General features: G+C 37.1%; 1 long non-coding RNA gene across 1 annotated transcript; it reads right to left on the bottom strand.

Annotated features, from left to right (window-relative positions):
* Window positions 1-16,587: 16,587 nt before the first annotated feature.
* On the bottom strand, window positions 16,588-17,816 carry LOC110682676. Its single transcript, XR_002503433.1, has 2 exons — window positions 17,656-17,816; window positions 16,588-16,976 (listed from the first exon to the last, which is right to left on the bottom strand). It is a non-coding gene; the product is annotated as an uncharacterized LOC110682676 (long non-coding RNA).
* Window positions 17,817-26,687: the final 8,871 nt, after the last annotated feature.

Genomic DNA, 26,687 nt, shown 5'->3' with positions numbered 1-26,687 from the left:
GCCGTGTTCAGATGGATTTTAGAAATCATCTGCTTATTGACAGTCGAACTCGGAGATTGAGAAACACTTCTGAACGTAATAAGGATGACGATGAATCTTACCTTATAGTTCACGAAGAGACATTAAGAGACATAGGAAATAGGCTATACACTGTATGCACACTTGTCCGGAAGGACAAGTGGGAGATTAAAAGGAATAGTGTCCTTCCAACAAGTGTATTATTCCGTTAGAGGGTTTAGAATTATTACAGAGCTAATTCTTCAGTAAGGTCAAGTGATCGGAATGCCAAGGTGGAGGCCGCTTCCGATCAGTAATATTAAGGTACAATTAATATTACAGCTTAATCTTAACTGAACCCTTTGGGTCGAACCCAATCGAACAACCGATCCGAGACGACGAATTAATCCGAAGGATTGAATGAGTCGACAGAGTTTTACAAATACAGACGTCGGATATCGAGCCTAGGGCGTCGAGGCCGAGCGTCGCAAAATCACAAGCGACAAGAACGAGCGTAGCCGTAGCATCACAATGGTCTAACCATGTGGATGCTAAGCTAGTTTGAGCTAGCATGCACCTAGCATGGCTAGGCGCAAGCCTAAGCACACTAGGTGTGCTAGGCGCACCATCGCAGCCCTAGCATCATGCCTAGGCGCTATCGCAGCCCTAGCATTATGGCTGGGAACCATCGCTGACCATCGCAAGCACTAGGCGCACCAGGAGCACCGGGCAGCCCATTGCAGCACAGCAGCGTGCTTGCCTGGATGCCTGGGTGCGCATGGCAGGGCCACACACGCACCAAGCACAGCCATCGCAGTGCTAGGCACTGGCGCATGTGCATGTGTGTGTGTGCGTGCCTCGCACCAAGCATAGCAGTGCTAGGCACTGGCGTATGTGTGCTAGTGCGAGGGTACCTGGCAGCATCGCCCAGCACGCATGCTAGGCCCTTGCGTGCGTAGTCGCACTGGCTAGGCTAGCAATGCGTGTGGCGGATGTACGTGGGGCGAGGCTGGTGCGTGGTGCAAGGCTGGTGCGTGGTGCGAGGTTGATGCGTGGTGCAAGGCTGATGCGTGCTATGCGAGGCATGCGCGATGGCCAGGCAGCAGCGCCCAGCACAATGCGTGGCTCGCTAGCAGCATGCAAGTGCTAGGAGGGCTGGTTGATGCATTGCGAGGGAGTGCTAGGCCAGTGCCAGCATGCTAGCACAGCACCAGCGCCAAGCATCGCCCAGCGCCAGCACGCACTGCCTGGCTGGGATGCGAGGTTGCTGGCTGGTGCTAGCTGGTTGGGCATGCTGGCAGTGCCAGCTGGCAGCCAGCCCAGCTGCCTTGCTTGAGGCGATTTTGTGAGGAGAGTGGGGACCAAGGCTTAGAGCCATGCCTTGGGGAGCTAGGCAATGGTCCGCGCCAAGGTACATGGTCCTCACCTAACTCTCTCTACCCTCTTGCCACTTGTTGCCTTGTGATTGCTTTTGCTTAATTATTTATTTTGGAATTAAATAAATTAATGCATTTGCACATGATCCCACATTGATCATGAATAGGGGGTTCAAGTCCCCATTCTCTATAAATACCCACTTGATTGGGATTTTGAGGATACAACCTTGAGTGGAATTAAAAAGGCAACTCTTGTAATTAGAGTAAACCTTTGATTCGTAAAACTCATAGTTTTGTTTTGTCCGGGTCTTGATTAACCTTCAAGACTTGGGACGCTCGGGTCGGGTCGAGGGTACGATCCGTCGGAGATCTCGTAGTTTCGGAATTTTGAAGTAAGAGCTCTTCGGGAGCGAAGCACACAACAAAGGTATAATTCTTGTTCTTAGTCTTGCTTAATTATGTTTATTATGCTTGTTAATTGCTTTAATTAAGGGGCGGGTCTTGGGGGTTTACTTCCGCGTAGTGTTGGGTTACTACGAAACCCTACAGTTCATTCTTATCTCCTTAAGTGTGTTAGTCTTGCTTGAATAAATCTTTCTCCTTTTCTCTTTTGTTTTTGTCTTGCTCGAGGACGAGCAAGAGTTAATCTTGGGGGAATTTGATAAGTGTCATTTATGACACATTTTAGGGCGTTTTTCTCCCTTGGTTTTAGGTTTATTTCGGTGTTTCTTTGTTATTTCTATTCCTTTTAGTCTTGTTGTAGTTATCTTTGTCTTAGTTTATGGTTTTAGGCCTTAGTTGTTAATAATATGCTTTTTGCTCGGTTTCTAGCTTGATTTGCGTGTTTTTCTATGTGTTCTTTCACTCTTTTCTGTCTTGGTCTATTTGTGTAGGTGCTTGACGCTTTCTTCGATGCTTATAACCCGAGAAAAGGAAAGAAAGTTAAATAAAAGAAGCTTGAAGCTAAGAAAGAAGCTAAGAAGCTTGAGGCAAGAAAGCTTGAAGCTCGTAGAAGGCCTTAAACCGAGTCTTATTCACTCTTTCAGCCATAACTTTTGATCTACACATTGGATAGAGGCGATTAAAATTGCATTTGAAACTAGACTTGAAGAGCTTTCTAACGGTAGGTCGCATACCCCAAGAGGCCTCCTAGAACAGAAGTTATGGTCGTTTGAATCTGCAAGACACTGCCAGGCTGCGCAGCCGCCGCGGGCGCAGCTAATGGTGCCGCGGGCGAGGCTATTTGTGCCGCGGGCGCGGCCCTCTGTTCTTCCCAGCTGTTGCAACTTTCTGGAGTTGCCTCGGAGAAGCCTTGCCGCGGGCGCGAGTTTCTGGGTCTTTTTCAAGCTTATTTTCCGGATTTCTTTCTTTCTCTTCTTGTAATATAAATAGAGGGCTTCTTAGACTTCCTTGAGAGGGGGTTTTTACATTTTCTCTCTCCTCTAATTAAGATTAGGCTTAGATTATGATTTTCTCTCTCTAGTTTAGGAGTAGTTTTAGAGAGAGAAAGCTTGGATTTCAATGGAGATTTGGGAGGTTGAAGAAGCAACTTTGTGGATTCTCTTCTCATCTATTCAATGAGCTTTTCTAACTTTCTCTCATCTTTATTTCTTTGTTTAATTCTTGTTTTTTTTAATTCATTGTTGATTAGAGTAGTTAATTAGTTTGGTTGTTTGATTCTTACTTTAATTCTAGTTTTATCTTGTTTTCCATGTTCATCTTTATTATGTTTGCTTAGTTTTGGTTCTAGGAAATGGATGAAGGTTAGGTTGATGGATTGAGTGATTGGTTGTGATTAGTATGCAATTGATTCTTGATTATTGTGTTTGGATGATGCTTACATTGACTAGAATCTTTTAGCTAATTGATTCTAGGTTCTTCATTGTGCTTGCAATCAATTGTGCGGAAAAGTGAGTTGATTGAGAGTCTAGATTCTTCCATACCTTTGCTAGGCTAGTGGCGCGGGAGTGAATTAGCTTAGTAGGATAATTAACATGCTTAATTGCGCGGGAGGTGAGTTGTTTGTGTTGATCGTTCCTAATTGAGATCATGATCATCTAATTGTGACTTGTCATTGAATTCATTAATGTAATTGGATTGCCCTTTCCCTAGTACCTTGTTAATTGCTTTAAGTAGTGTTTTAGTTGTTTCTCTCTCTATCTCACAACTTTCCTACTAGTTTAATTAACTCAAATTAATACACTTAGTCCTTGTGGTTCGACCTTAGCTTGCCACTATCTAGTGTGAACTTGATAGAGTTAGGTTAGGAATATAAATTGTAAATTTGATCTAGTATAGTAGACCAACGACCTATTATCCGGCGATCAAGTACCCTCTTTGGGTCTCAATTCTCCACCATCCAAGGCCATGGTGCTCATCAGATTGCTGATTCGGCATCAGCTTATGCAATTTGCGAAAAACGTGGAGGCTCGGCTCAAATCCATAGAAGAGACAGATCCAAAGGAATGTCATGACTCTTCGGATGCTGACCGGGGTTAATTGGCACAATGAAATGTCGTACCCATTCAGCACCTCTACTATGAACAGATCCAAATTGCAGCTGCGTGGTATATACCCCAATGTAACCAGGAAGGGGCCTGTGAATCCTATCCTCGGCTACGGGCATCTGGCACCAATACCCGTCTTCCTCCATTATGCCGTAAAATATTTCAATTTGCTCGGCAAAGCAATGGAGGGCATTTCCGTTGACCCACCAGTCATACGGTGCAACGTTCATCAGCCCAAAATTCTCGGGCGGGTTGTACCATTCAGTGGCCCCAAAGGGCAGCAGTCGAGGCCCATGCGCTGAACCACTGCTAGAGGTGCTGGCCTCTTCCCAACCTCGGTAAGGCACCGAAGCCAGTGGTATCGCAGCAATGGGGGGATCCCCAGAAGAAACCCTATCTTCTCTCCTAGGGAGGGAGGTGCGGCTGCTCAAAGGCGGCATTTGCCCAAGTGGCTGGCTGTGCCGAGCACCTAGTGGAGGAACATCCTCCCCATCCTCAACAACCAAAGGCCTTTTTCCTCGGTCTTGAGCCATTGTTTATACGAATATTAACAAATCGGAAATAAGGAAAAGTGTTGAAAAGCAGGGAAATCCGAACAAGGTTTGGAGAAAATTACCTTTATCAGACGCGGAATTTGCCGATCAATTTGCTCGGGCAACGAATTTCAGTCTAAAAGCTCGAAATTGCAGAGAATAAAGGAAAAAAGGAATTGGGTTCTCAAGGGTGTTAGCGAATTCAGGGAAGCTGTGTTTGCGAAAAGTGAATAAAAAGAGTGGAGAGGGCGGTTTAAGTAAACTTGCTGGAATCAAGAATTCCAAGAGTCCGAACCGCCAAAAACCCCACTAATTCTACTTAAACACAACCGTTAAACACTTTCCCAAGTTAACCACCCACTAAACCTTCTGCCTTCCCTAATTATTCTCCTTAAACAACAGTTAAAGCATCATTAACTGTCCAGATTCCAGAATTCAAATTACAATCATTTGTTTCCCTCCATTTTGCAAGTCAAAACCCGACCCGTCATCCTGCCGAATCGGGTCTGGGGGCAAGTTGTTTGGGTCCAATTCAGTCAAGTCTAATTGGGCCGGTCCAAATGATTTAATTACAAAAGCCCAAAACAAGGTTCAACTCTCCAAAGCATGCTAAAGTCAATCAAGCCCAGTCAGCATGGAAAGTCCATCTGACTTCAGGGCCCAGTCCTCATATTTTGAGCAAACACTCGTAGAAAAAACTAAATAGGCAACCCCCCTATGGCAGCGGTTCATGAAAACCGTTGCCAACTAAAATGACCGCCAATTAAAATTTCAGAGTTGGCAACGGTTAACCGTTGCCAACTGATTATTGTTTTTTAAAAAGAAAAAAAAAATAAAAGGGTTAGAGTTGGCAACGGTTAACCGTTGCCAACTGATTATTTAAAAAAAAAAAAAAAAAGAGGATTAGTGTTGGCAACGGTTAACCGTTGCCAATTAATAAAAAAAATTTGGGCTCCTTTTATTCTTTCCCTCAGCCGCCCCTCTATCTCTCCCCCAAATTCATTCTCGTTCTCTCTCATCTCCCTCAAATTCATTCTCGTTCTCTCTCATCTCCCTCAAATTCATTATTCATTCAGAGCTCCTTCTCCCTCATCTCCCTTAGAATTATCTCCAAAATCTCGCATGCACCTTAGATCTCTCCAATTCATATTCGCAAGGTATTTTTTACAATTTTTTTGGTTTTTTCGTGTTTGAATTTATGGGTTCGAAATTTTTTCGTTTTTTTTGGGTTTTTCTAGGTTCGATTACCTGGTTTTTTTTTGTTTTTCTCGATTTTTTCTCGGTTTCTTAGTTTCTTGAATTTTTTGGGTTTAAATTTCTGGGTTCGGATTTATTTCGAATTTTTGGGTTCGAATTCCTTTGGTTTTTTCTGGGTTTTTTGGGTTCGGATTGTTTTCTGGGTTTCGAATTTGTTTGGTTCGAATTTTTTTGGTTTTTTCTGTTTAAATTTCTGGGTTTCTGGGTTCGGATTTTTTCAGAATTTTTTAGGTTTGAATTCCTTTGGTTTTTCTGGGTTTTTTGTTTCTAGTTTAATTCTTTGTTTAATGTTCTGGGTTCGAATTCTTTGTTTAATGTTCTGGGTTTATTAGTTTCCAGGTTATTGGTTCGAATTTTTTTTTTTCTGATTTTGGGGTTTTAATTTAATTGATGCAGGTAGTATTACAACTACAGCGATTGCTCATAGACGAAGGATTCAAGATTCAAGGATTTGGTGTTTTGTTGTTCATTGTTACGTTTTTATTTATATAATTTTTATATAAATGGTAAAATAACAATTTATTTAATATAATATATTCATGTATATTATGGTGTTCATTGTTTTTCTGGTGTTTTGTTGTTCATTGATACGATTCTGGTGTATTTTTTTTTTGGTTTAAGCGATTATGGTGCAAGTTTATGCTGATTTTGAACTGTAAAAAAAAACGAAAAACAAGTCAATGGCACCGGTTAACCGGTGCCAATTGCATTAAATTTAATTAAAAAAAAAGGCGCCTTAGCAATTGGTAACGGTTAACCGTTGCCAATTTGTTGAGTTGGCAACGGTTAACCGTTGCCAATTGCTTGAGTTGGCAACGGTTTTGAACCGTTGCCAATTATTTTGGGATTTGGCAACCCTCTAATATGCAACGGTTCAAAACCGTTGCCTTTGGGGGGGTTTGAACCGTTGCCAATTTGCTCTATTCGTGTAGTGAAAGGTATAAAAGCCATCAATTGTCCCATTTATGATTCATCCAGAAACATTCAAAAATATTCACTTTCATAAACAGTAAGCCTCAAGCAACTAATTCTATTGCATAGCTTATTCTTCTCACGCTGAACAGACTTTAGCATCGGAGGGGCCTTCCTCGACAACCACCCCCGAGGCTAGTTTACGTGTGCTTGCTTTGCAGGAAATCCTCGGCCCAGTCTCCACTTGGTCCGAGATCAGTCTTCTCCCACCGAAAGGGCCTGCTGAAGGTCCTATTATTTTCATCCGAAACACTATTTTATATATATATATATATAGGGGAGGGATCCGGTAAGAACCCCTCCTTATATAAGAACCCTAGTTATATAGGAACCAATCTCAGCCATAGGATTAAGTTACTTTGGACGGTTAAGATTAAAATACATATCCTCCCTCAAACCCTTTACCAACCGTCCAAAATTTTCTCTCTCCTCTAACTTTCTCTCTCTTCGTGTTCATCACTTTCTCTCTCCTCAAACCCCCAAAAATCTCCATAGAAATTGCAATTTGAAGGATTTTCAATTCAGGTATGTTTTTTTTTTTTTTTCGATTTTGTTCAAATTTTCATTAAATTAGCATGATGTTCAAGTAGATTTTGCGATTTTTTGATTTGATTTTTGCGATTTTATGTTTTGCGATTTTTGTGATTTGAATTTTGCGATTTTTCTATTTTGATTTTCATGAATTTTGCATGAGTCCGATTTTTCGGATTTGATTTTAATGAATTTCGCATGAGTTCGATTTTTTTGAGTTCGATTTTTTTTATTTCTTCTATCTTTTTGTAGAGGAATATGAGATAGAGGCAGTGGTTGATGCTCATATCTTTAGGGAAACTTCTGTAGATTTCAATGGCAAAATCATGGTATATATATCTTCATCCCTCAAATCGGAAGGACGTTTACTTTGTGTTGAATTATTGTTTCATCTTTATTCGAATTGTAGATGTTTTGCTGTATCTTATTATATTTTCTTCTCAATTATTCAGATGAATTCATCAGGGAATTCTAATGCAATCTATATAGCGCATCCTATGCTTTCTGGTACCATTTTCTTAATCAGTGATTAAAAGTATTAAATTTATTTTATTTTACCACAAATGAAATGATTGCAAATCAGAAAGGATGTTCATTGATTTTATGACTTGATTATCTTGTGACAGCTATGTCCGAAAAATTATATGTTTTGGAAGGTGAAATTGGTGATGGAAGGTAAATATCTGTCTTGGATGGTTTTTATTTATTTTCAGCGGATTTATGGTTCGATTTTATGGTTCGATTTTAGGGTGCGTGGATTGGTGGAAGTGGGCTGGTGCGTGTTGCAGGGGTGGTAGAAGCAGGGGAAGTGTTGATAGGGAAATCTAGGACTCCATCCAGTTTCACCCAGACTTCTATGAACTTCCCCTTGATCATTGTGGCTCATTAATAACGTTAGCTGTAATGATAAAAGTTGGAATTGTCCCTTTGCCACCATTTGCATTTGAGTATCTCTATTTGATTTTTGCCTATTTTTGTTGTGTGATTCAAGCTCTTGACCAGTATGCAAGTGTTAGTATGTCCCATTTTGTTACTTGTGATTTTTGGATTATTATCCCAAAGTCATGTTGTGTGTTTAGTTATTATTTTGTCAGCCATCAGTGTTGGTTTGGTTTGGTTTTGCAACTAATTATGCAATTTTCAGAATGAAGTCAATGGATGAACATCCAACTCTATATTTTCCTCTGTCAAACTGGTGTAATTTACTTGATAATACTTTCTAGTAGTAGTTGTGTTGGGTAATTTGTTAGCATGTGTTGGGTAATTTGTGAGCTATGGTGGTTGTTGTAGTAATAATGGAAGCATTTGAGTTTCTACATGTGATTGTTTTCCTCTACTTCTATGGGAGGGCGTTGATCTATATCAAAAACCTATTAGCTCAAGTGGTAGAGCACTATGCAAATGCATAGATGATGTAGGTTCGAATCCTACATAGGCTATATTTATAAATAACTATATTAAAAAAAAACTTTAGAACATAGGTAGTAAAAATTTAGAACATAGGAAAAAAAAACATTAGAACATAAGTAGACTGAATTTAGAATATAGGTAGTAAAAATTTAGAACATAGGAAAAAAAAACATTAGAACATAAGTAGACTGAATTAGGCAAAAGAATTTATAATATAGATAGAAAAAATTTGAACATAGGAAAAAAAAACTTTAGAACATAACTAGACTGAATTTAGAACATAGGCAAAAGAATTTAGAACATAGGCAAAAGAATTTAGAACATAGGTAAACGAATATTTAGAACATAGGAAAAAAAAACTCTAGAACATAAGTAGAAAAAATTAGAACATAGGTTGAAAAAGTTTAGAATATAGGAAAAAAAAACTTTAGAACATAAGTAGACTAAATTTAGAACATAGGAAAAAAAAATTTAGAACATAGGTAAAAGAATATTTAGAACATTAAAAAAAAAAACTTTAAAACATAGGTAGTAAAAATTTAGAACATAGGGAAAAAAAAACTTTAGAACATAAGGGATCATAAGAGTCTTAGAAGTGGTTGAGGAAATATAAGTTGACTTTGATAGAAGAAATTGGATTTAAATACATTGAGAAAAGAGAATGGAGGAAATAGATCATGGATGATGATCAGTACTTCAGTAAAATGAAATCTCGGTTCATGTAGCTGACTCGTTTTTTTTCCTTATGTTCTAAATTTTTTCCTATGTTTTAAATTTGTTTTTCCTATGTTCTAAATTTTTTATTTATTTTCTAAAGTTTTCCTATGTTTTAAAATTTTTTTCTGCTTATGTTCTAAATTTTTTGCTATGTTCTAAATCTTCTCATGTGTTCTAAAATTTTAAGCTTATTTTCTAAATTTTTTCAGCTTATGTTCTAAATTTTCTTTTTTTCTGCTTATGTTCTAAATTTTTTGTTTTTGCTTATGTTTAAAATTTTCTTTTTCTGCTTATGTTCTAAATTAAATATTTTTCCTATGTTCTATATTTTTTTCAAGCTTATGTTCTAAAGTTTTTCCTATATTCTAAATGTTTTTCCTTTGTTCTAAACTTTTTTTTTGCTTATGTTCTAAAGTTTTTCCATGTTCTAAATATTTTTTTTCTTTGTTCTAAATTTTTTATATTTATGTTTTATATTTTTTTCCTATATTCTAAATATTTTATTTTTCTTGATGTTTTAAATTTTTTTTGCTTATGTTCTAAATTTTTGTCCTATGTTCTAAATTTTTTTCCCCTATGTTCTAAATGTTTCGTGCTTATGTATAATAGTCTCACCCAAACGAAAAAAGTAGCAGGCTTAAACACACGCTGAGCATACTCTATATAATCAGCCAGCATCTTTAAGTAATATACAGCAACCTGAATAGGATCAGACACAGGTCCTTGATGCAAACATAGAACCAAGATGCCTAAGCCAGCATATACAAAACTGTTAAGCTCCTTTTTGCCAATCCTATCAGTCACCCACATGAGACGCTAAAAAAACTAGAGGTTGGAGAATCAACTAACAGCCCCACATACTCACTCTGAGCCCATATTACAACAACATCATGGTACTCAAAAATAGCATGTAAATAGTCTCACTAGCAGCCCCACATCCCTGGCACACGCTATCAGCAGCAATATGGGGATGGTAAACCTCTTTTTCATAGCAATACTACCCTTACAAGCCCTCAAGACGAAGTGTCGTAGTTTAAGTAGTCTTTCCATACCCCAAACCAGCTTCCATAAGCCTTTCTCCTTGTTTCCATGGAGTGTATACCACGCTTGACTTTAGTTCAGATGGTGAAGGACTGTTCCACTTTGTTACAGCTAAACTCTCATACAAACTCTCGTCTCGATATTATACAAATGAACCTACGTGGGATTCGAACCCACATCTTTTGTGCATTTGCACAATGCTCTACCCATTGAGCTACTAGGCTAATGTATATAAAACATTTGTACCCAAACCTTCACTTACACTACACTAAACTGCCTCACTAACACAATTGGAACAACACTTATTCAAAATGATGTTGTAAAATATAATACGACTGTTGAACAATATGAGTCACTTAAAAGGATATGAAAGCCCCAAATTTCCTACAAATCAAAGCTTAAGAAGTCAATAGGTATTGTCAATAGTAGCACATCATTTTCTCCGATGCATGACATACTAGGAAAAGGTTATAGCAAACGAAAAAGGTACAACTACGTCAACTAGACTACCTAACCCGTATTAAGACTCATGATTACATTATTTAATATCCAAAAGATTTTGTAGCAGATGGTGTATAAGTAGACAATTTAAACAGGTTGTACAAACAAATGCCAAGAAACAAGGATTGCCCTTCCTTTATTTAATCAAAAATTTGGTGGACAACTAACACATAGCTATAGGCATCAAGTATGCATAAAAAACATGTCAGCCAAGAAGAAAAGGCCAAACCTCTTATCTTATGCTGGGATTAATAACCTGCATCAAGAAATTTCAAACAAAATTGAGAAATACTACGTACATTTGGAGATGACATTTCAACCTGAAGTGCAATAATATTCTACTCCAAAAAACACCATACTATCCACTAGTTTCTTTCAATCAGTACATGAAAAATGAAGATCACTAACAATTAAGAAGACAACAAGAGGATATCACTAATTTAGAACATGCTGACATACAAATCGCAAAAATCAAGGAAAAATTTGAGAAAAAATCGCATAAAAACGCAGCAAAATCACATCAAAATTGCAGCAAAAAATTGCATCAACATCCCATAAAACAAATTAAATTCTTCGAAATTCTTGGAGTATAAGTTACCTTTGCATTTCAGAACAAATTGTTGTACGAATTTATTGTTCTTCGTCTCCGTCCATTCAATTTTTCTTCGATTTCCGTCAAACTAGGTTTCGAATTTGCAAAATTTCTACTTAAATTTCTCAATTCAACTAGTTTATGCAACTTAATGAACAAATTTAGCTGAATTTGAGCAAAAAGTAGAAGAAAATCGTTGTAATTTGCTTCAATTAGGAGCGATTACGGTGGATTTCTGAGAAGTTTGGGGGTTTTAAGAGAGAGAAAGTGGTGGGAAGTGTGAAATGTGTTTGAGAAGTGTGAAAGATATGTGAAAGAGGAAGATGAGAGGAGGTGTATGTATGACGCATGAAATTACAAAAATGCCATTACTATGGCTGTATTTAGGACGGTTAGATCAAAACTAATAAACGGCTGAGATTGGTTCTTATATAAGATTGGGTTCTTATATAGAGGAGGGTTCTTACATGAGCCTTCCTCTATATATATATATATATATATATATATATATATATATATATATATATATATATATATATATATATTCGTAATTAAATCATTTATTTAATTTTATCTTGAATTAGGTGCAGGAGGTATAGGTTTCGAATGGTGGTAATTCCAAAAAAAATCGATTAATTTGTTAAATTAGTAGGTGAAATTCCGATGGAATTTTTGATGGTATTATCCGTCAGAGGTTCCTTTTATTGCGACGGAAATAAAAAAATCCATCGGAATATGGCGACGAATTTTCAGATGGACAATTATGTCGAAAATCATATACTTTCCGAGGGAAAATACATTCGTCGAAACTTTGCGACGGAAAAATGCATCGTAAGATTCTGACAGAAATTTAATCCCTCGAAAAATACAGACCTTACGAGGCATATTTCCGTCGCAAAAATAGGTGGTTACAACGGATTATTTCGTCGGAAGAGGTATATACCGACGGAATTAATATCGTCGGAATATTGCGACGGATACTCAATTTAAGTTTATCCTGCCAGATCTATTTCCTTCGGAATTTCCGTCAGAATATGTTTTCCCGACGGAAAATCCCTCGGAAAAAGTCGAATTTCCTACAAAATGTTTCGCGACAGACCATTCCGACGGAATTTTGCGGAAAGATGATTTTCGACGGAATTTCAAATGATTCCAACGGATTTAATCTGTTGAAAAACGATTGTTTTCTAGTATTGATCAATCCTTATCTATCATACATGTTCTTAGCCTAAACACATCCTTGATACATCTAAATCATCCACAATACCTCCTTCGCGAGATTCGAATACTTTTAACCATACTCAACGTTGCATTCGACATCGACGTGAAAGGTTGATTGTTCTTAGTGTTTAGTCCCAAATCTATATTTCAATTCATATTTTATTTATTTACTTTATTGATTTAACTTTCTTGAAGTTTAGTAACGTGTGTATTGTTTTAATTGCAAGAAGGTTGAGGCATCAAAGTGAGTAATTTAATCACTCATATTATAATTCTTTGATTTTGAAGTAGAAATCATGTTTACAATGTTATTTAAATTCCTAGTATCATGTTTAAGATGTTATTATAATTCCTAGTATCATGTTTAGGATGTAATTATGATTTCTAGTTTCATGTTTAGGATAACGCTTTGATCTTATTATTAGTAACATGCTAGGATTTATAATTAATCCGTTAAGTATCATGCCTAAGACCTTACTATTAACGATATTTTGATGATCACCCACTTTTTTGCAGGTTTAAATTTGTACTTGAAAACACGCCTAATAAGATAATCAATAATTAGATTTAGTTTCAAAATGATTTTAATTCAAGTGATCACCAATATTAGATTTGATTTTGCATTAATAATCAACCAACGTAGATTAAACAGGTTTAGGATTAATTTGATGTATGAATATTGATTGAAAAGCGCACATGAATATCATAAGAATTGAGTAGAGGCCTATTTAGGGAGGGTTCAGTCTCTTTTAGGTTAGATTCATACTATCATCCCCGAACATCCAGTCATGGTTCCGGACCACTATGGAGTTAGCGATCTCCGTGATCTTGAATGGGTTGTAACCTTCACACCCGTGAACGGTTTACAAGTTCCTAAAACTTGTTGGCGACTCTTTTATGTCTAGCTTCTTTTCCTTGGAACGTCGTCATGCTTAAAATCATGAACCACAGTAGCGCTCAAAGATGAGTTTGAAAAATTCCTTACAACTTGTAAAAGTGTTCTATACTTTCAAAAGGTCAACCTAGATTCTTTAGCACGCTAAGTTTAAATTACCTTGATCTTAGTAGCTATTTTTCTTGAACATTTAGCGAACCGAGAATAGTTTCGACATTCTCAACACTACTGAAAGATTACTTATTTTTAAGGAACTTTGCAGAATGAGTATCGGATTTAATTCCTTGACTACTTTGAGCTTTGTCTATTTTAGACTCGATCAATGTGGGGGCTAACTGTAGACACCTACTTTTGGCCTCTTGTCCTAACAGGAAGTGCGATGATGTTACAAAAACCTGTTCTTCATGCTAGATCAAAGTTGAAGTGTTTATGGACTCCGAAATGCATTATAATGTAAGTTAAAACCCGTATTTGAGACCTAATTATATTAGAGCCTTTTCTGATTACTAATTAGGCCTAAAACGTTCTCATACATGTTTAATCTTAATTAATAGCGGACCCAAATGCGTCAAATGCAATGATTGGATCAAATGGATCTTACATTGTTGAAAACCAAGCCAACCAGAATAGTTAAATATATAATATACGTTCAAGGCCTATATAGCTAGATAGCCCTTTCAAAGAGCTTTTCAACAGTATATTATAAACCCAATTCCGAATTAAAACAAAGAAGATATCACAAAATACTAAACCGGGCCCTAAAACCGACATACTTGCACTCCAACGGCCAAATCTTTAGATCCATAATATATTTTAACCTAATTTCAATGGCACCGAAAATTTGACATTCAGAGCTTTCCAATAATATCTTATTTGCCTGAATCCAACTTTGTAATAAAAAGTTATGGAAGTTTTAAAAACGTGTTTTTGTATAAGGCAAACCACAATGCGCACAACTTCCAAAGTTGCGCGCAACCCCTGACATCGCGTCTCTAAAACCCTAAACCTATGGGTCATTGCTTATACCTAAACACAATAGAAAAATCAGAATTAAGACCCTATAATTCTAAAAAACCTAATCTCTCAAGTTCTCTTATTATCATATTACTTTTCCCCTCTCTTCCCAAGTACTCTTCAACCCTAATTTATTCCATTGAAGTCCTTGGAGGTACAAAGAAGGAGGGAAATCCATAAACACCAAGACGGAGATTTAAACAAACAAAGGAGAATGGTTAGTTTTCTGAGCACTTTTCTTCTTTTAATTAACTTTAATTGAATAATTAGTGTTGTTTTGTCACATTAAATAAGATTAATTAATTTATTCACATAGTATTCTTCCGTTAATTAAAGACTAGAATTGAATAATTAATTGTTGTTTTATTATCACCTAAGTTTTGGCGAATATTGTTAATTTTTGTTCTTTCCACGAATTGAATTTAATTAAAAAAGAATAATGACATCTTGTGATGTAACTCTTTTGTGATTTATGTTTGTAAATAAAATCAACTAATTAGTTTAGGAATCGCGATGCATATATTATTTGGTAATGAAATTCTGAAAAAGGAAGAACTAGTAGAGGCCGCACTAGAGCTAGGATTGCGATTCTCAAAGAAAAGGTTTTTCTAGTACCCTCACTCCCAAACTCATTTCTAGTTTAGTAGACCAATTTGGGCATGGGTAAACTTATGATTCATGCTAAATATCTCTTGAAATCTAATTAGGAGAAAGGTGTGAACGAGTTTTATAAGTTTTCCTAAAACTCATTGGCAACTCTCTATTGGTTACTTATAAAAAAAAAAAAATAATAAAAAAAGTAATGACGGGCTCAATTCTAATTCAAGATCTCCTAATACAGTCAGGAATTCAAATCCTAACACACCCTAAAAGGTGTAAAGTTCTAGGCTTTTAAAGGGTGAAGAGCATAGAGAAAATGAGATTCTCGACGGCGGACTACCCTCCTCACACACAGCATGGCTAGCAGGCTGCCAAGTCGAATTCTATTGTCTGTACTAATATTTTTCCACCATCACCGTTGTCTTATTTTTCCATCTTCTTTGTAATAATATTCAGATATGTTGGTTTTCAGCATCAAAATGTATTTTGTCAATTTAAATTGTTATTTTCTAGATTTTCTTGTATGTATTTTACTCAGTACGTGTACTATCTGATTTCTCCCTCAGAAACTTCTTTTTCTTCATCCGTACAATTATTATTATCCGGGATTTTTAAGAAAAAAAAATATTACTCGTAATAAAAAAAATTTCTTGAAAAAGCAGAGCGAAAACTGGAGGAGGCCATAGTGTTCAGCTTGGAGACCAGTGATCTTGACGCCTCGATTGCGAAGGCAGTAGGAGCTGGTGCACTGGCAGTAGCAGCTAGTGTAGTGGTTGAAGGCATGGTGTAGGAATAGGTGAGGGGGTGGTGTAGGTTTAGGTGGGTTTTGTATAATTTTTTATAAGAATATTGATTGTAATATTTGTGAGTACGTTTTTAGTGTGGGTTTTGTATAAATTTTTTGCAGGTATAAACTACTTGTGTTTCGTTGTAAATGGTACATGTAGAGGAATCGTATTTTTTGTTTACTTGATATTATATATATTAAAATACGAATAAATTTTTTTTTTAAAAAAAAAAAGAGAGAAAGAGACCATCTATTTGAAATAAGTGGTCTCTCTGTTAAAATCAAGAGTTCACTTTTAATGAAGTGGCCTCTTAGGCCAAAGAGACTGCTTAGCTAGAGACCACACAGAGATGGTTTCTTTGGACAATTATGTAGTAGTAATTTGGGAAAATAAAATAAATAATCAAATATTGAATTATAAGAAACAATATTATAGTCGAAATAATAATAGAACAATAAGAGAATATGATCTAGCCAATCATGATAAAATCTTTCCTAGAAAATGACTAAAATAAAATAAAACGGAAATAAATTTTGGAGGGAAAATTTTGCACCTAGAATTGACACGTGTCATTCCTGATATCTGTTTTAGAATAATTTTATTGATTATGTTATTAATAATACCAAAATAACAAATTAGAAAACGAAGGACACTCTCTTTATTTATTAATTGAGACAACCATTTTACACAAGATTTTGCACTTCACCAAACAACATAAACATAAACACATATCCAAAAAATAAAAATAAAAATAAAAATAAGACATTAAAGTTTCATAAAAGAGGTATAGAACTCAAAGGAGATTTAATATAATTAAGCAGTACAATAGGTTGTCAATATGCAGTTGGTGGTGATGGATGACGGGTTTACATGCACCGGAAACCATTCGAAGACGGCGCAGCAACGCATTGGCGTCCAGTGTTAGCACAACATTCTCTAACACCAGGAGTGCATGGATGTCCAAGGTGCTCCTCGCACACTGGATTCTCTTGTTGTGCTTTCACAGCAAGGACTTGCAGCATCACTACATACATACAACAAAATTATTTTATACAAGTAAAATGTTAGTTATAAGGAAAATTTGTCAGAAAGGTCCTTTTAAGTGTTCCATTTTATACTAAAGGTCTTTTCATATATAAAAAAAAAGTGATGACAAAGGTTTTTTTTTTATTATTTTTTTTATTTTTTTTTATCTCACTTAGGTTGTGAAGAAGGTCTTATGACCGGATTATTCTGGTCATCGACTTTGTTCTCCCTTTTTCCACTTTATCTGTAATAAACCCTAATATCTTGTTCATCAATCCTCTCTGCGAACCGTAATTTCTCAAGAAGCATCACCAAACTTCGATTCTAGTCCCTCCCTTTAAAATTGAAGGGAATCCGGTTAAAGGTCCCTCTTCACAACCTAAGTGGGATAAAAGAGCCTTTACCACAAAGTGCACCACTTAAAATTAAAGGACGTTTTTGACAAATTTTCCTAATTATAAATGCATATAATCGGGTAATGTATATCCATTTATAGCATTGTTATGCTAAAAAAAAAGGTTGTTTATGAAAAGTGTCACACTATAATAGAAAAGGAAGGAGTATTAAACAACTTGGATGTATATTAATTGTACGTTTGCGCATGCTCATGCTAGTCCATTGGTCATTCATATATGAAACCGAAAAATATGAAGTTAAAATGGAAGAGGTAATAATACCAGTTGCAACGATGAAAAAGAGTGCTACTATGATTCTCTTGTAGCCAACTTTGCCTTCCATTACTGTTTTGTCACGAAGAATTGTTTGCCAAATTTGTGTTTTAAGTATGAAGGGGTGTAATTGGATTTTGTATTGTTGAATGTTGGTGAATGAACTACACTAAGTTTGCTCTATTTATAGTATGTTTATCCTGACCAATTGGTTATTATTATACTTATCAACTTGAATTAATTAAAATGGCAATAGATAATGTTCTACATTTTATTACACCCCACTATGTATATATGGAATATTTTAATCATTAACAAGATCATTTTTTTCAATTGGCCTTTTGAAATGTCATAATTTCAACCAAGTTTTTGACGAATTGTTTTCTGATTGTGATATCCACTAACTATTCTTAGTTAAAATTTGCGTCAAGCTAGCTCTCCACTAATTGTTTTGGTGTAATTTTTATATCAGAATTTCATTACATCGGGAGTTTTTATATTACCTTTGTATCTTATTACATGCAACTTTGAAGGGTAGTACAAATTCTTATGAAAAAAAATTTGGTGGGTGATTAATGGAGGGAGAAGAATAAGGATGCATTGGATGAGGAAAGTAATAGAGAGAAAAGACAAATTAATAAACATTTGTTGCAAATACTATGAAACGAAGGTTGTATCTATATTGATTAATGGACGTTAAAATCACAAACATCTTGAATATTTGACTCACTATCTAGTTGAGATATTTTAAAATTTTCGAGTCACCTTTACTTTATTCCATATATGACAAACATCCTTTAGAACCTTACTTCTTTAATTATAGTCATATTTTATTAAACTTTTTAATAAGGAAAAATTCATGGGAATAATCCCACCTTTAGGCCATTCTTTTTTAATAATCCCACCTTTGAGATATTATTTAATAATCCGACCTTTGGGTGCCTTTAATTTTTATTGGTCCCATCTTACTTGGAACCGGCTAACAAGGTAAAGCCTTCTTACGTGGACTTGGGTTCTCTAATTTATCCCCTAAAAGATGCCAGGTCATCTCTCCCTCCTCCCAACCACCCTCGTTAATGTTTGAAAGAACTCCTCCCTCATTACTCACTTGAACAAAGCCTATAAAAATATTTCGTCAGCCATAATTGAAGCTTCAACCACTTGAGTATGGTGCCCTAAAGTCTCAAGCTTCCATTCTTGGTGATATTTGGACAGCAAAGAACTCCATTCTAGGTAAGTTTTTGAACCCTAATGTCCGCCTAAAATTTTGCTAATTTTGCAAGTGTATCTCAAACCTTAAGCAATTAAACTCGAAATCATGATTTTGCCTATTGGATTTCAATTTATATGGTAGGTAATTATGGGTGCGAATTGTGGTTTGTTTGTCTTATGTTGTGATTTTTTTTGTTGGTTTATGTTAATTGAGTTCAAACCCTAAATGCTAGGTTTTTGTTGTGTTGTTTTTGTTGACTGTTGATTGTTCTATAATTCTTGTTAATTTAGGTATGGGTCATAAATCTCGCAATAATATACCCTTGAAAATGTGGCATGGAGGGGTGTTTCAGCAGCTTGACAATGGTGGGTTGTGTTATATGAATGGGTAAGGTAGAACTTTTAGTGTAGACCCTGATTTACTGTGCTCCTTTTATCTTGTGGAGTTGGTTATGAAGTGTGCTAGATATGATGGTAGAATTCAGGGCTTTTTATACTAAGTTCCCGGACTCAGTATGGTGGATGGTTTGAGGAAAGTGACAGATGATGAAAGTATGAGGGAAATGATACAGGTGGCAGAGAAGCATAGGAGGGTGGAGGTATATGCTATGCATGGTGACAATGACCCAATAGCCTTCCCCTCTGAACTACAGCCTGCTTCCTCAAAACAGACCCAACCCAAAATTGTGAGAACCAAAAAACTACCAATAAAGAGGGGACCACCAGTTAGATCTAGTCCAAGAAAGAAAAGTCAGCCATTGACTATTGATGAACCTTCCCAAAAAGCCTTTGACAGCTCCCTAAAGCCAAAAAAAGATGCTCCCACTGAAGTTATTCCCAATCCACCAACCATTACCCTATCTAACCAAAGTACATGTAGAATAAAATATGTTATAAACCCTAATACCACATTTGAAATATCTCAGCCCACTCCCTCTTCCAAAGCAGCTGCAAACACAAAAAATGACCCTATCAACAGTTATGAGTGGGAAGATTCAAGGCCTGATAGCCTTATCCCTATTAATGATTTGATACCAGATTTTAGCAGTGACAGTGACACAGCTGACCCTAGTTACAACCCACAAGTTGACAAAGGCAAAGGAGTCAGTAGTCAGCCTTTCTTTGGAGAAGTGTGGGGAGGAGGATGTGTTACATGCAGAGTTTGATGGTGGTGCTGATATAGGTGAAAAGGATTATGCTTTTAAGGAGGCAGAGGAAGAGTATGATCGAGAAGGAGACTGAAGAGATTTTGAATGAGGAGCTACAGTATCAGTCTGACAGTGGGGATGAAGAGTACAACATAGCTAGGCAAAGGGTAAGGGATACAACTGCCCAGCTTGTTGATATTGCAAGGAAAATCCAAACTGAAGCAGCTAAGGGTGTAAGCATACAACAGGAGGTTGGGGAAGCTGCAGCTGGTGAACCTTCTAGCCCCCAGAATGATTATGAGCAGAGTGATGAGGAAATACATACTCCACCTGATAATGGTGAGGAAGATTTGATTCCTGTAAGGAGAAAAAGATTAGGTTTGTTGGTGTCTAAACAAACAGATTTTGTAACTTTTGAGTGGAAAGTTGGGCAGAAATTTGCAAATAGAGAGGATTTCAAGTATGCTATAGCAAAGTATGGAGTATTGCAGGGCAAAGATGTGAGTATTGTTGTAAGTAACAAAAATAGATCACAAAGGTTAGGTGTCAAATGCATAGAAAGTTGTCCATTCTATGTGTATGCTTCCTGGGATAGTAGGAGAGCTACAATAATTGTGAAGACAGTGAATGGTGTTCACACTTGTCAGAGAAATATGAAGAGGAACAGGCAGCTCAAATCAAGTTTTGTTGCAAAGCAATATCTAGATGTGTTTAAAACCAGGCCACATTGGCCAGCAAAAGAGATTATTGAGTGTGTAAAGAAAGCATACAGGATGCTAGTCACCAAATACTTTGCCTATACAGTTAAATACACTTCCCATAGACTGTTACATGGGTCAATGCATGACCACTACAACAAGCAAGGAGGGTATTTGAAGGCAATAGAGGAATGCAGTCCTAGAATAGAATTGAAGCTTTTAACTGACACTGAATAGCAGGCTTTCCCACCAATTTTCCAGAGACTGTTCATATGTTTTGAAGGTTTGAAAACTGGGTGGATGCAAGGTTGTAGGAAGGTCTTGGTAGTGGATGCCTGTTTTCTGAAGACCTTTGTAGGGGGTCAACTGTTGGCTGCTGTTGGCGGGGACAGTAATGACCAGATGTTCCTAGTGTGCTAGGCTGTAGTTGAAGGTGAAAAAAACTCCAGCTGAGAGTGGCTCTTCATGAAACTTGCTGCTTGTCTAAATCAGGAAGAAGGAGAAGGGATCTCAATCATTTCTGATGAGCATCAGGTATGATTCCTAACTTAATTCTTTAGATGAGCTAATTTTATATACTTTGCCTATAATAGTGGACTATGCTCAATTGAATTCTCTATTGTTTGTTTTGTGATTTGACAGAGTATAGTGCATAGTGTCTCAACTGTTCTCCCTAAGGCAAAGCACAGACACTGTGCTAGACACATATTTGCTCACTGGCACAAGAAGTATAAAGGAGATGAGCTGAAATTGTTGTTATGGAGGATTGCAAAGGCATACAATATGGTCGATTACAATGAAGGACTTGAGAAGCTTGCAGAGTTGAATGTGAATGCAGCCAATGACTTCAAATTGCATAGGCCTGAATTATTCTGCATAGCTTTTCTGAATCCTGCAGTCAAGACTGATGCAATTACTTCAAACATAGCAGAGACATTCAATGGGTACATTATTCAAGCAAGGACCAAGCATTTGCTCTACATGTTAGAAGACATAAGAGCTACTTTGATGCAAAGATTGGTGGTGAAAAGGCAAGCTATGATGAAAGCCACCTTAATGCTTTGTCCAAGAATTCAAGCCAAGTTGGAAGCTGAGAAGGAAAAGGCTGCAGAATGTGAAGTAACTCCTTCCTCTGAAACCCTTTTCAATGTTAATTACAGCTTAGATCAGCTGGTGGTGAATTTGAAAAGTAGGAGTTGTACTTGTAGGAAATGGGACATGCTTGGCATCCCATGTTGTCATGCAGTGGCTTCCATATATTTTCTGGGCAAGGAACCAGAGCTGTTTGTGGATAAATGCTACTACAGGGACACTTATTTGTTAGTGTATGCAGGTAACTAATCTACCATTAAGGCATGAATTTTGGTCTGACACTTTAGTTGTGAACTAATGCCTTTCTTTTCTGGATTTTGTTAAGCTTCATTCCACTAATTCAAGGTGAAAGACACTAGCCAGTAGTGTCTATGCCTATTGATCCTCCACCAATCAAAATTGGTCCAGGGAGGCCAAGGAAAAATCGAATCAAAGATCCATATGAGAACCCCAAAAAATCTGGTTCCTTGACAAAAACAAGGATTCAAATGACTTGTTCCCTTTGCCAAATAAAAGGGCATAATAAAATAAAGTGCCCTAACAAGGACAATGTACAACCACATGAACCTGCTCCAAAAAGGGCTAGAGAGAGGCCTCGCAAGGTTGCTGAACATACTGCAACTGCAGCTGCACCTCAACCTACACCAACATCTGTGCAATCCACTCAGGCTATACCCTCTTTTAGGCAAAAAATTGATACAACCCACCACTCCCTAACTACTCAACCTACCATACTTGGTAGAGGAGGAAGAACAATACTAATGGGTAGGGGATCAAGGGGTGGAAGGGGTAGAGCAGGTGTTGTTGCCAATGCTAGAAGGGGAAGGGGTTCAGATGTTGATGGCTCTAGCTGAGGTGCTTCAAGTGGGAACAGGGGAGTTGAAAGGGGCAGGGGTAGTACTAGGGGCAGAGGAAGGAACCAGGTATATTTTCCTAGTTGTACATAGCTTATTTGTATGTTGTAACTTGTATTTTGTTGCATATTTGGTGATGTGTTATAACTGTTCAGGTCCCAAAAGGTGTAGGTGTATTCATTGCATCAGATGGATCTGCAATGACTACTGTAAGTGCCTTTATGTTGTAACTTTAAGTGTGTTTGATTTAGCTTGCAATTAATTTTATACTAATGTTAATCTGCTGTTGTATCTGTGTGCAGACCCAAGCCAATCAAGGGAGAACAACATCAGCTATGGGCTGGTTCCAGTGCATTCAAGAAAGTCAACTTTCCACCTTACATCAACCAACTCAATAGTCAACTAAGTAGTGGCATGAACGGTGACTCACTTTTGGTGTAATGAACTAATTCAGTATTTGTATTTTTTTTATGTAAGCTTTTGGGAACAGTTTTCTGGGCATGTTGGCTTATAGAAGTCAATATGCATATTACAATGTAATGGCATGAACCATGGCAGGGTTCATTTTGTGTCTTTTGGACTAAACATTGTCAACTTATTATGTTCAATATAACAACTTTTTGAAATGTGTTCATTTCTATATGATAATTGAAGTTGTAAGCAAATTTTTGTCAAAATAACTTCCTTTTATTTCATCAAATCATTGCAGCATACATATCTTGCATAGCCACCAAGTTTTTTGACCATACATGTCACAAATGCCCAACATACAATCATTTCCCAACCTAAACTAACTTATTCACTCTAACCAACTATCATCTGCACAACATCACTGTCATGCCTTCAAATACACTAAAAGAAAAGCAAAGAAAATCCATGACACAAACAGAGCAATGGAGAAGTTTTTTTCATTCCTTGACGCCTTCATTAGTTCAATCCTTGTGTGGCAAAGCTCCATTTTGGTATCATTCAACTCATCCTCCTTAATTCCCAAATTCTTCTCAACTTTTTTCAACTGCTCCTTCATGAAATCAATTTTAATCTCTTTTTCAGCAACTTGAGTATCTCTTTTAAAAACCTGGAATCGTAGATCTTCAAGGTCCATTTTGTTAGCATTAACCCACTAAAAGAATCCACAATCACCCTCTTGTAAAAAAAAAAAAACCTTGAATCAATTGAATTTGAATCCCTAATTTGATTTTCCCAATTGAATTATCTTAAGTTCAATAGCAAAAACAAAAAATTCTCACTTTCCACCACACTTACAGGCCATTTAGGGCATCCATAGAACTTCATACCCACATTATTGCTATTCCTCACCGTCCGAATTACAGCTTCTATACCGCATTTGCACTTCAATTTTGGGGAACCCCAACCAAATGACCTTGACGAAGATGATCCACTTGAACCAATGTGCCTCCTACTAGCCATTGCAACCAAATTTCAGTGAGAATAGAGGAATTTGATAGGGGAATTTGAGAGCAACAATGGCATTTAAGGAAGAGAGGAAACAGAGAAATAAGAAGAAGACCCAACAATTAAGGGACGTGGCATTTTAAACAAAATAAAAAAAAATATTAAAAGGAATATAACCGTTGGAAGCCACGTAGGACTAATACCGGCTACAACAAGTGAGGTAACCTGTAGGGACCAATAAAAATTAAAGGCACCCAAAGGTCGGATTATTAAATAATATCTCAAAGGTGGGATTATTAAAAAAGAATTGTCCAAAGGTGGGATTATTCCCATGAATTTTTCCTTTTAATAATTTGCTAGTTTATTAAATTTAATAATGTATTTTTTGTGAAAAACTACCTATTAAAAACAACTTTTTGTGAGTAACTACCTATTACAAAATATCTTGTAAGAAACTACCTATATAAATGCAAAATGTTGTAAAAGACTACCACTGGCCGGAAACTCACTGTTGACTTTTTTACTCTGGCGTTGACTAGGCCCCGTGGCCTTTACTAACCCCCCTGCCGCCCCATTTTTCCCCATAAGCTTTTCTGGCCACTCCCCTCCCTGCCCCCACTTCCAATTCCGGCAACCCTTTCCCTGCCAACCTCCCTTCACTGCTCATCCCTTCCCCGAACATCTCGAAACCCCTCCCCTTTCCCTCGCTTCTTGCCACCCCTCAAACATATTGTCGATTTTCGGCCAAATTTTACCCCACTGCACCCACCCATATCTCACCCTTGAAATCCCGCCCACCCTCCCTCGACACCTAAGAAACCTCGACCCCCTTAAAAACTAGAATTCTTTTCAATTTCTGGATATTGGGTTTTCGGTTTTTTAGATTCTGGGTTTTAGGGACATGAAGTGGGTTTGGGGGGTGGTTGCGGGGAAGAAGGGGTAGGAACGGTTAGGAAAAAGGAGGGCTGCTAGGGGTAAGGACAGCTAGGGGAAAAAAGGGTTGCAGGGGGTGGGGATGGTCGGAAATTGGAAAAGGGAGGCGGAGGGGCAACAAGTGTGGCAGCCGACAGGGGTTGGGTAGTCGAAAACTGGAAAAGGGAGAGGGAGGTGACGACAAGGGGGTGGGGTTGGTAGAAAACTGGAAAAGGGAGGAGGAGGGGAAATAGAGGGTTAGTAAAGGCCGCCGTGTGGTCTGGTCAACGCCGGAGTAAAAAGTCAACGGACAGTTTCCGGCCTATGGTAATCTTTTACAACATTTTGCATTTAAATAGGTAGTTTCTTAAAACATATTTTATGATAGGTAGTTTCTCACAAAAAGTTGTTTTAAATAGGTAGTTTTTCACAAAAAAATCCTTAAATAATTTATTCATCAACTGGACCACATTGGAATCACCAATAAAACTGCTAATTACTATACATCCAAGGTAAGAGCAGTACGTACCTTTCACAAGTGCATATTTTTGTATTTGGTTATGTTAGTCTATTCAAGAGTGCAAGACTGAGCTGAGGTCTTTAAATTTAGTGCTCAATGGCCTTTATCCTTGTGATAGGATGAGATCTTTTGATTTGTGTTATTTACCTTAAAAATTAATAAGCAAACTCTTACTGCTGAATTTTGTGATTTTCTCAATAACCAAAAAAAGGTGTAAAAATGATCATACAATAGAGAGACAAGTAAAAAAAAAATATGCAAGTAGGAAGAAGAAATGAACTAGATAAGAAAACATTTAGAACAAATTAGCTATTGATGATTAACAATAAAGGTGTTGAAAATGATTTAATATATACATAAGTTACCCATTGATTTTATTTGTTTTAAATTAAAAAATTATTTAACAATGGTGTGTTTGAGTAAACAATAATTTGGAAAAGGTTTGTTAATCATAAAGCCTTTGAACTTAAGTCACACAATCTTTTTTTTTTTTTTTTTTTTTTGTGTTTTAGAAGGCCACAATGTAGGGCCAGGTTACCCATCTTATCAGACTACACGCACACTCCACTCCACATTAATATGATATTGTTCTCCTTGGGCTTATTCGTACGGATTCATTTTTGGATATCTTTCCAAAAAGCCTCATACTAATTGAGTGTGTTCTCACTTGTAAGGAGCTCTTCATTTCCTTAAGCTTTTCATGTGGCCATGTGGGACTTGGGATGAACCCCCAACACACAAAGGGTGGGTGTTGAGATCGATCCCAAGATTCTCTGAAATCGGGAGAAAAAAAAACTCTAACCACCTCAGCAATCACTCACTCTTCGGATAAGTTAGACACTCTTACAGGGGTGGTTTTGAGCATGTGCAGGGTGGTCGATCGTACAAGGCCTCTAAGTAAAACTACTATAGAAGAGCCCCAGTTTTTGAAATTTACTTATACAAAATTGATTTTAGGGCCCAATTTAACAATATCGCACCGGACGATTTCCAATATTAGCATTTGTAGCCCCGCCTCTGGCAACTTTTGTGTCATGCGGATTCAAGGGATAGTATAATCAATCGAAATTATCACTTTGGGTCATAGTCCACCAATGGTGAAATGCATTGATCAATGAAGAAGCGCCGGCAAATCAAGCACAATCGACAGTAGAGAAATAAGCTCCTCCAAATCTGTCAAAATTACTTG

This window comes from Chenopodium quinoa, unplaced genomic scaffold (assembly GCF_001683475.1).
Source record: "Chenopodium quinoa cultivar QQ74 unplaced genomic scaffold, ASM168347v1, whole genome shotgun sequence".
In the NCBI taxonomy this organism is placed as follows: domain Eukaryota; kingdom Viridiplantae; phylum Streptophyta; class Magnoliopsida; order Caryophyllales; family Amaranthaceae; genus Chenopodium; species Chenopodium quinoa.
The sequence above is the reverse complement of the archived record's forward strand: the minus strand, read 5'-3'. Positions and strand labels throughout refer to the sequence as shown.